The sequence below is a fragment of the Elaeis guineensis genome, chromosome 7 (genome assembly GCF_000442705.2).
Source record: "Elaeis guineensis isolate ETL-2024a chromosome 7, EG11, whole genome shotgun sequence".
Classification (NCBI taxonomy): Eukaryota; Viridiplantae; Streptophyta; class Magnoliopsida; order Arecales; family Arecaceae; genus Elaeis; species Elaeis guineensis.
In genome coordinates, this window is record NC_025999.2 from 24,748,503 (window position 1) to 24,760,253 (window position 11,751).

The window sequence follows — 11,751 nt, forward strand, 5'->3', positions numbered from 1 at the left end:
TCTCACTCAAATTCGAACCAGCATTAGTATCAATTCTGGGCTCAGGTTCTTCTATTGGATTAGTTTCAGTACTAACCTCTTCTTTCAAGTTTTCATTTTGGCTAGCATCAATACTAGCCTCTCTCACCTGTTCTTGATATGAGTCCTTAAGAATCCTACCACTTCTAAGTTTAGTAATTGCGTTGGTATTCTCAAATTGAGGATTCTTAGGGGAGACATTGAATTGATGATTAGATCCAGATGGTTGGTGGACAGTGGATGGGTTATTCCTAGGATTTGGTATCGGTTGGCTTGACAATTGACCTGATTCTCTCCTCATGGTAGACTCAACTAACTATCCTATTTGTGTTTCTAACCTGATAATAGATTGCTATTGGATCATAATCAATTGTTGGAGTTGATTAAATCTATCATCGGCTAGATTGGTCTGTTGAGGAGGTGGGTATGACGGCTAATTATGATATGATAGCTGGATAGGCTGACTAGACTGATCTCTATTATAGGTATAATTTTGGTATTGGGATCTATTTTGAAAGTTTTGCACAGAAAGAATTTGGATCTAAACCTGAGTTTGTTGGGATCTCCAAGAAAAATTGGGGTGGTTCCTCTAATCTGGATTATATGTATTTGAAAATGGATCATTGACAGGCTTGACATAATCTTGGGCAGCTTGAACTTATTCTTGGATGAAAAGTAAAAACTGTATAGCCGTAGGATATTTGCTCACATAATGAGCTGGGCTAGCACAGATAGAATAGATCTCCTGATAATTGAGAGGTGGTGTGTATTGCGTGGGAGATTGTTGACCTAGGATTAGGAACTGATCTAACTTCTAGGCAAAAAGGTCGACTTTATCTAATTTTTGAGCTATTAGGTTCGAGTCAGCCTTAGAACTAGAATTTGTTTATTTGATCTCAAAAAATTTTTGCTCACTTTTGGTGAGGGATTTATCTTTCATAAGAAGATAATGAAGCATGGTTGATCGAGTTTTCACTCAAAGTTTCAAATAAGATATAGGCTTCATCCTCACTTTTACTCATGAATACTCCTTCACAAGATGCATCTACTAGCTGTCTATACTGGTCACCTAAACCCTCATAAAAGGCTTGAACAATTTGCCACTTAGATCATGGTGTGGGCATTTTCTAAGAAGTTTCTTAATTCTTTCCCATGATTCATGAATTTGTTCTCCTAGAAGCTGAGCAAATCCAATGATGGCTAACCTCATGGTGTTGGTTCGATCTATAGGATAGAATTTCTTAAGAAATTTGTGCTATATTTTAGTCCAAGTTCGGATCGGTCTCCTTATTGTGGCAAGCCAGTACTTGGCTTTGTCTTTAAGTGAGAAAGGAAATAGGGTCAGTCTAAGTGCATCATCAGTAAAATTTTAGATCTTTACTATGGAACATATTTTTAAAAATTCATCTAGATGCTTGTAAGAATCTTTATTAATATTCCCATAAAAAGATGGGAGCATTTGGATTATGGTCGATTTGATCTTATAATGACTTGCAGGAATATCAGATAAGTAAATACAAGTCGATGGGTTATAGGTGGAAGGAATAAAATATTTCTTCATCTGTTTAGGTGGTTCTCCAGAGTTTTCAGCCATTTGATTTTCAGGTTTAACATGAATCAACCATTCAATTTTAGGATTAGATTCAACTAGGTCAGGGTAAAGAGATCTCCAACCGTGCATGTACCAGTGCAAACCCTAATATTTATGGTTTAATTTTTTTTTAAAAAAAGATAAAAAATTAAAAAAAGCTAGTAAGCTATATTCATAAGAAACTTAAAAAAATCAAACATTAAAATTAATATCTTCCTGGACAATGGTGCTAAAAATTGATAGCTCATGATGTTGTCGTTAGGATACCATGATTATCAAATTAAATTTGATTTCAATAAAAATTAAAAATACATAGAGAGTAGTGAGTCGGATCGAATTCATAGAGAAAGCAGTATTTTGATTTGATAATTTTAATTTTATAAAAAAAAATTTGAAAAAATAATTTAAGTTAAAAAATAAAAAGTAAAAGTATAAAGAATAATCTGATACTAAGATCTACTATTTAGATTTTAGCTTCTACTCATAATAAAAATAAATAATAAAAATTTAAAAAATATAAAAATAAATTAGTACTAAGATCCACTAACTAGATCTTAGCATCTACTTGCAATAAAAATAAAGAGTAAAAATTTAAAAATATAATAAATTTTATATTAATTAAAATTAAAATTTAAATATAAAAATTTAAAAAAATAATAAAATAAAATAAAACGGTAATAAAGATCTGAAGTTGATCGGTATAGGCTCATCGAGAAGATAGTTGACGACCTCTCTTTCTTCCTTCGTACTTCATGGAGCAAATCAGCTTCTCTCCTTCTTCTTTGGATATCTAAACTTCTCTAATTTTTTTATTTTATTTTTTATTTTTTTACTATTTTTTTCTATCTTTTCTCTTATTTTCGGACTACTTATTTATAGGTGAATTTTTTACCTTTTTCTAGTAGCAAACAGAGTCCTAAAAGCCCTCAAAATCATGTCAAACCTATGTCCCTTGCTTCTGACCATCAAATCACATTTGAACCACCCAGATCGCATCAAAAAAATCAAAGAACAGGCCTTATCTCGATTGGGATCAATGCTGGCCGTTGGATCCTTCATCAGATCAGCTCTAGACCGTTGATCAGCACAGAAGATATCCTATTCAAAGTCGGAAAGGATGCTGACCATCAGATCGGGATTCATATTGGTTTTGGACCGTCAGATCGCTCTAAAAAAATTCTCTTTAGTTTAGTTTTTCCACCAGCAATGAACCAGGACCGTTCGATCTCACTTCAAACTGATTTGGGCCATTGGATCATTGGTGCGTAGTCGTTGATAGCACCAAAAGTAACTCTACTCACTATGTAGGTAGGATGAGTCGAGATCGTATCCTCAGGGATCTTGGGCTAAATTGAAATTGCAAGGTAAAAGAAAGAAGCGTTATTTTTGATTTAGAAAATAAATTATCGTAAAATTGAGGTAATTAAAAAATAAAAAGAGCTCGGGAGTTTTGAATTAATTTGCACTAGCAGAGTTGTATCTCTTTTTTAACTAAATAGATGTGATTAATCTTAGGAAAAATACCTATCTTTCCTCGGCACGCTCCGTACCCGTAGATCACGGCGCGTCTCCGGAAAGACTAGGTACACAACTCTTCTTTCCTCGGCACGCCCCGTATCCGTAGATCACGACGCGTCTCCGGAAAGTAAAAGTTGTTCCTAATATTAATCTAACAAGAAAGCATAAATAAAAGCATATTATAGGGAGCAAATAAAGAACTCATGACAATTTAAATAAAAAGCATAATCTTTATTGCATATAAAGAAATACTGAAAAGTTTAGAACAATAAACCATCTCTGTGTCGTTACAAAATTTCTTCTCCACTCCCGAGACTGCTAGCCTAGCTGCTCATGAAGTAGTCCCTTTCTGTTCCTCTATGCAAGGCTTTAGAAGAATTTCTGGGCTCCCCCTTCAATGAGAGTACAAAAGTCTTTTTATAGGTGTTAGAAGGGAGGAGTTTTACATGATTTTTCGATGTGGGACTAAAAAAATACAAATCTTTCAAAACATTTCTAAATATTATTTTTTTCCTTATTTTGAACTTGTCTGCAGTGCGCCCACACCCGCGAGATGCTGCACCCGTGCCCGCATCAGCGCCCGTCCCGCATCCGCGCCCGTCCCCGCGCGTCCACGCCCGTCCCCGCGCGTCCACACCGCGTCCCGCGTGTCCACGCCGCGTCCCGCGCGCGGGTGTTCACGCGCCAAAGAATTTACGCGCGCCAAAGCATTTGAATCACGTGAAACCGCCCAGATCAAATTCACGTGAATCCCTTTTTCTTATATTCCAAAAAGAAACAAAAGTTCCATCATAATGACATCTATATCCTTTTTGGATTCCTTGCATAGTATCTTCATTTTCTATAATACCGGATGCGTCTTTCTTTTATTTTAATTTTATTTTAAGTCCAATTTTCTTCAAACTTGAGTCTTTTTGATCTATGAATCGGACTCTTTGTATCGGCGATCACCTTTCCTGTAAAACATAGAAAGAAACATCAAATTCTTAATAAATAAGATAAATTAAATATAATTTTTTAATTTAAAATACTTAAATTAAGTATTTATCACACCCCCCAACTTGAATTTTGCTCGTCCTCGAGTAAAATAGATATATCAGCATTGTGTACCAATTCGGTTTTGAATCAAAAATTAGTTTAGGCATCCCAAAAGGTAGATGATACTTGGTCAGACCATTAAAGAGATATTTCATTGGATTATCAATTTGACCCAATTAGTGGCTAAGTATTAACTAAAGAAATTTCAGAGCTTTTCTTTCACCAACTCCCCACTTTACTCTTTAAATTCTCTAACTTAATGGGAAAGAGATTTTTTTTTATATATATATATATATATATATATATAACATTGCCTACCTTTTTACGCGAACCACAACGCTTACTTAGGCGAAAGGGCCCGGTTACTCAGTAGGAGACCAATGTTTTTTTTTTTTTTTTTTTTTTTTTTTTTTTTTTTTAATACCTCGATCTTTACCCAATTTCTCATGAAGCAGATTCTTTATTGAGATCAGTAAGAAGAGGGTTATAGAATCACTCCTAAAATTTGGTCTAGTTTAAACCCTACCATTCATTGGGTTTTCTTAATAATTTATTCCTCAGTATCTCTAAAATTATCTTGACCGTTAATCATTCATTTATTAGGATGCCTAATTGACTCTTAATCAAAATAAAATTTGAATACACAAAACTAATTATTTCTGACCATACTCGAGGATTTGATTAATTTCCTTCCCCCCCCAACTTAATCTACATTGTCCTCAATGGAGTAGGAAAGCAAAGAAAATAAAAGGAGAGAGTGCACCTGGGATAATTTTGCTTTGGAAGTTGAAGATAACTTCATTGATTAATAGGCTCTTGTTCTAAATTCCTGCAGCTGCGATAAAGTAAAAAAAAATATGAAATCGTTGGGTTGCCTCCCAACAAGCGCTAAGTTTTATGTCTTCAGCCAGACGTCAAGTTTATTAACAGACTCTTCCATACAGAGTGGTCCTTTATTCTTTTAAAAAAATGATGATCAGTTAAAACAAAATAGACGAAATTTGGGTTGCCTCCCAAAAAGCGCTAAGTTTTACGTCTTCAGCCAGACGTCATATGCGATAAAACCAACAAAAGATGGGTAATGGCTCATACTTGATTGTCCATGGAGGAGTGGTTTTATCATGTGGTGTATCCAACAATATGTTAACTTCTTTCATATATCCCTTAAAGTCATACACTCCAAAGTGAGCCAAGCAAGTATCTAAGGGTTCAGGTGCTAGAATTGTGGGTGTTGCATCTTCTATAATATCTTCTAGTGTATCTACTTTGAAGCAACTATCCATTGATGGTCCTTGGGAAGCACCAAACACATTCAGTCTCAGTTTCTTATTCCCAAACGATACGTCCATGACTCCTGTCCTACAATTGATGCATGCATTCGCCGTAGCTAGGAAAGGTCGTCCTAAGATAATGGGAATTTGTCTGGGGTTGCCACTTAATTCCATATCGAGAACCAGAAAATCAACTGGAAAGTAAAACTCATCTACCTTGACCAAGACATCCTCAAGCATTCCACGTGGTTCTTTAATTGATCTGTCGGCTAACTGTAATGTGACTGATGTGGGTTTCAGTTCTCCGAATCCAAAAAGTTCATACACCGAACTAGGTAAAAGATTCACACTTGCCCCTAAATCTAGAAGAGCTTTTTCAATGTGATAATCTCCTATAACACAGGAAATGATGGGGGCTCCTGGGTCTTTAAGCTTTGGAGGAGTGGCATGCTGGACGACAGAACTAGCCTGTTCAGTGAGACGTACTTTCTTTGGGATTTGTGATCTAGATTTACGTTTTTGGGTACACAAATCTTTCAAAAATTTGGCATAAGCAGGGACCTGTTTGATTGCGTCTAGAAGGAGAAGATTAATTTGGACTTGCTTAAACAATTCCAACATCTCATCGAGTTTTTCTCCCTTCTTATCTGCAGGAATAGGGGCTTTCAGGGCATCCGGAAATGGGGCTTTAGGCAAGTAAGATGATTCCGGTGCAGTTGGTTCCTTCTCTATTTTCAGATCCTCCTTATTCTTGGGTGATTTGGATTCGGTTAGAGGTTTAGGGTCAGTCTCATTGGTTTTACTAGTGTGTTCAATGACCTTCCCACTTCTCAGAGTCATGATTGATTTGGCATGTTCAGAAAAAGCTTCTGGGGTATTATAACTCTCAATCACAAATTGCCCTCTTGGGTTGCTCTCGGGTTGGCTAGGTAATTTTCCTTCTTCCCTCCTACTGAATGCAGTCGCTAGTTGACCTATTTGGGTCTCTAGCTTAGCAATAGATTGTGTGTGGGAGTTAAGGATCTGAGTGTTGACTTCTAATCTTTCTAGTGCTTTCAGGACTTTTTCCTCAAAAGCTGAGCTGTGACCAGTAGTAGACGGTTGAGGAACATTTTGGAGTTGATGGTATGGTCCATGCCTATATGTTGGGTCTTGATATTGAGGTCGAGGTGTGGCAGGACCAACCACTGGTTGTGGTCTCCAGGAAAAATTTGGATGGTTTCTCCAGCCGGGATTATAAGTGTTCGAATATGGATCGTTTCCTGGTCTGCGAGCTTGTTGGACTTGCTGAACCTGTTCATGCACAAACTCAGGAAATTGGGGTGCGGCTGGGCATTCACTAACAAAATGGTTTGGACTTGCACACAATGCACAAACTTCTTGGATTGGATTAGGTGGAATCGGGGATTGTCCAGTGTTTAGAAGACGATCTAATTTTTGGGACAGTTCATTTACCTTTTGATGGATATCTATGGCATTTCCTACTTCATATATTCCACCTCTTTTTGAGTTTAACATGGGTTTATCTCTAATGGAGGCAGACATATGATGTAATGAATTTTCACTTAAAATTTCAAACAGTTGCCATGCCTCATCCTCACTTTTCAGCATAAATGTCCCACCGCATGATGCATCGACCATTTGTCGATGTCTTTCAGAGAGTCCATCATAAAAACATTGGATTAACTGCCACTTGGGTACAGCATGGTGGGGACATTTTCTAATAAGATCCTTTAATCTTTCCCATGTTTCATGAAACATTTCTCCATCTAATTGGGAAAAACTAGTTATGGCTTTCCTTATTTGATTCGTTTTTCCTATGGGAAAATATTTCTTGAGAAACTCTCCTTGTAGCTGGTCCCAGGTTGATATAGTCATGGAATCCAAAGTATGTAGCCAGTATTTGGCTTTGTCCTTAAGTGAAAAAGGAAATAATTTCAACCTAAGAGCATCATCGGAGAAGTTGTGAATTTTGACAGTTGAGCATATCTCAAGAAATTCTTCAAGATGTTTATAAGGGTCTTCATTACTAAGTCCATAAAATGAAGGTAACATTTGGATTATACTGGACTTAATTTCATATTGAGTGGCCTCCACTGGGGGTACTTGAATACAAGGAGAGTAGGTATATGTGGAAGGAGTAAAGTACTCCTTCAATTGCTTGGGTGGATCATTCTCCTGATTTCGGTCCATCTTTTTATGTCTGTAGGCTCTAAAGGTTCTTTCTATTTCTGGATCAAAAGGTTGGATTTCTGGTCGTAACGATCTACGGCCAAGCATACACCTTACAATTATACTGTAGAGCACACACAGAATTTTTTTTTTTTTTTTTTTTAAATATATATTTTTATAATAAAGTGAGAAAAGAATGAAGAAAATCTAAAGAGAAGAACCTAAGAACCTTAAATCTATGAAAAGGGAGAAATTAATTAATGTTTAGATGTTAATTGCAATCAACTTAAACAATCATATACTCTCTATCCTAGGGTTAACTTAGATCTAGACAGCTCCTAACTTTCAAGATTGCTTTTGAGCACTCCAAGCTCAAGATTGACTAACTGACTCGGCCAGGTAAGCGTAAGATGTGGGAGGTTCCCTGCTCGTTGCTTTCCTTAGACACCAACTAAGTTGGCCAGGTCAGTCAACGGAACCAATTGAAAACCACTTTCTTTAACCACTTGCCTTAGACACCGAGCAATTAACCAATCCGCACTCGGTTCAACTCTAGAGCTTTCTTATCCTATTGAGCTCGAAATTCCTAGGGCTGACGTCTAATTGATTTTAAATTAAGGTCTAGGTTATGCAAATGCAAGGGAGTGATTTGTGGGCCAAGGAAGGGTGATCAAATCCCCACCTTATCTGGTTAATGGGTTATTGCCCTTAAGATTAATTATGGAGATGCAATGCAAATAAACAAGGTGTCCAATCAAGTTAGAAATTTTTATATTTGAGGTTACGCTATTTTAGTTAAGTGTTATGAAATGTCAGTGGTTTTTTTTTTTTATATATAATTTTATCTTTTTATATATATATATATATATTTTTTTTTAAATTTTTTTTTTTTAGTTTTGCAAGAAAATAAATTTAAGTGATTAAGTCTAAAAAGCAATAAATTACTGGGCTATGAAAAGTAGCAAATTATTCTAAGCAGCAAAATTCTAAATAGTAAATTAGTTATGCAAGGTAATTCTGTAATTATGCAAATAAGATTATTTAGCTAGAAAGTACTGAAAAAAAAAAATTTAAAACGAGAAATAAAAACTGAAAAGTATTTTTTTTTTTTTTTTTAAAAAAAATTTTAATTTTTTTTTTTTTTTTTTTAATTCAACCGTGCCAAGATCCCCGGCAACGGCGCCAAAATTTGGTGTATAGTCGTTGATAGCACCAAAAGTAACTCTACTCACTATGTAGGTAGGATGAGTCGAGATCGTATCCTCAGGGATCTTGGGCTAAATTGAAATTGCAAGGTAAAAGAAAGAAGCGTTATTTTTGATTTAGAAAATAAATTATCGTAAAATTGAGGTAATTAAAAAATAAAAAGAGCTCGGGAGTTTTGAATTAATTTGCACTAGCAGAGTTGTATCTCTTTTTTAACTAAATAGATGTGATTAATCTTAGAAAAAATACCTATCTTTCCTCGGCACGCTCCGTACCCGTAGATCACGGCGCGTCTCCGGAAAGACTAGGTACACAACTCTTCTTTCCTCGGCACGCCCCGTATCCGTAGATCACGACGCGTCTCCGGAAAGTAAAAGTTGTTCCTAATATTAATCTAACAAGAAAGCATAAATAAAAGCATATTATAGGGAGCAAATAAAGAACTCATGACAATTTAAATAAAAAGCATAATCTTTATTGCATATAAAGAAATACTGAAAAGTTTAGAACAATAAACCATCTCTGTGTCGTTACAAAATTTCTTCTCCACTCCCGAGACTGCTAGCCTAGCTGCTCATGAAGTAGTCCCTTTCTGTTCCTCTATGCAAGGCTTTAGAAGAATTTCTGGGCTCCCCCTTCAATGAGAGTACAAAAGTCTTTTTATAGGTGTTAGGAGGGAGGAGTTTTACATGATTTTTCGATGTGGGACTAAAAAAATACAAATCTTTCAAAACATTTCTAAATATTATTTTTTTTCTTATTTTGAACTTGTCTGCAGTGCGCCCACACCCGCGAGATGCTGCACCCGTGCCCGCATCAGCGCCCGTCCCGCATCCACGCCGCGTCCACGCCGCGTCCCGCGCGCGGGTGTTCACGCGCCAAAGAATTTACGCGCGCCAAAGCATTTGAATCACGTGAAACCGCCCAGATCAAATTCACGTGAATCCCTTTTTCTTATATTCCAAAAAGAAACAAAAGTTCCATCATAATGACATCTATATCCTTTTTGGATTCCTTGCATAGTATCTTCATTTTCTATAATACCGGATGCGTCTTTCTTTTTTTTTAATTTTATTTTAAATCCAATTTTTTTCAAACTTGAGTCTTTTTGATCTATGAATCGGACTCTTTGTATCGGCGATCACCTTTCCTGTAAAATATAGAAAGAAACATCAAATTCTTAATAAATAAGATAAATTAAATATAATTTTTTAATTTAAAATACTTAAATTAAGTGTTTATCAATCATGCAGCTACTGTGGGCCACCATAGCTGGATATGGATTGGAGCTTCGTCAGTCGTCTAATCGTGTGTTTGGCACGATCTCAACCATCTGATTGCGCATAACTTAGGCGCCCACCATGAGCCACAATAAAGACTGCGATCCACTATGCTGCGGACTGCAACCTAAATTCTATGGACTGAGCGATCGGTCCACCGTGCACCGAAAGTTTTTTAAAATTGATTTTTGGATATTTTTGCTTGATTTTGCTCAGATTTTATGTCTAAAAAATAGAAAAAAATATGAATTAAATTGCTCATTAATTTTTTAATTATTTTGATGCTTAAATTATTCAATTAACTTGATATCTATTTTTCATAAATATGCTCTAATTTTATATTTTTAAAATTATTTATTTTTATAAAAAAATTTAATTTATTTATGAAATTAAGTTTTTTAGAAGATGTTAGCACCATTAATTATCAAAAATATCTAAAATAAATATAAAAATATATGACTTATCACCCTTCGATAGGCGGTGCATCGATCGGTGGAAGTACTGTCAGAGCAGACAGTGCAATGATGGGCTCGACTTCGAAAATGACCACTGATGGAATGTCGGTCTCCCTTATTAATGCCGACTCTGCATTGACCTGACTCTTCGTCGCTCAAGATGGTCCGGCACCAGTCGCTGCTCTCTTTTTAGCCGCATGTTGTCGAACATCAGTCATTGAGACTCGCACCGCTGGTCGCATAGCTACAATCAAAAGGCAAAATGACTCTGTTATCAAGTTCAAAGATAAATAAAGAGTAAAGTGAAGGATCGACTAGCTATACCTAAGGAAGTCATTGGACTAAGTTTGGCGTCATAGAGAGCTTGCTCCGTCAATAGCTCTCATTGTGCGAGGACTTCCATATCCTTCAGTCAGAGAAAATCTTTTCGATCAATAACTTCGATCTAACTATGTTCATTAGGACTTATTCTTGGATCTCTCCAGGATGAAGGAAAGCCCCAGGATGAAGAAGAAGAAATAAAGAAAAATTGATTCTTCCACCCATGGATGGATGAAGGAAGACCAGAAATAAAAGACAAACCCTTCTTCGGATTGAAGAACCACCAGTTCTTAGCTTTTGGGTGGGGATGAAGAATGAAAAAGGCATGAAAAAGTTAAGGCCAAGGGTTGGTCGGGATCGTGTGATACAATAGAGCAAAATTAATAATCAACCGAATAGAATTTGGAGCTAACTGAGCAGGATAAAGACAATAATAATCAAGGAGATTTTGGACAAACTTTGAAATCGAAAAATGAAGACCAGTCCAAAGGTCCTCCACATAAATTGCCATTTGATCCGAAGGAGGAGAAATCACTCAACTATCTGAATCAAGTGCAAAGAGCTAAAATTGCTCCAAGATATGATATTATTTTCAGAGTCGATCGATATTGGATCCAGATAAAGAAGAAACTTTCATATCCAAATCCAAAGGAGAATTGTCAATCGGGTCACCCAATCAACTATCCCCAGGTGCCTTATCTACTTTAACCTTCTCTCTATCCTTCCTACTCCTACTAGCCATTAAAAATGGTAAGAAAAGAAATCAAAGAAGATTACGATTAAAAATCAATAACACTTAGACAAGTAGCAGCAATCGACTAATCAGAATCAAATCAACCGGTTCATCTGACCGTCCCACTATTTTCTCGAATCAACATCCC

General features: G+C 36.1%; 1 non-coding gene across 1 annotated transcript; it reads left to right on the forward strand.

Annotated features, from left to right (window-relative positions):
• The first annotated feature begins 7,136 nt into the window (after positions 1–7,136).
• LOC140859585 (small nucleolar RNA R71) lies at positions 7,137–7,242 on the forward strand. Its single transcript, XR_012143121.1, has one exon. It is a non-coding gene; the product is annotated as a small nucleolar RNA R71 (small nucleolar RNA).
• Positions 7,243–11,751: the final 4,509 nt, after the last annotated feature.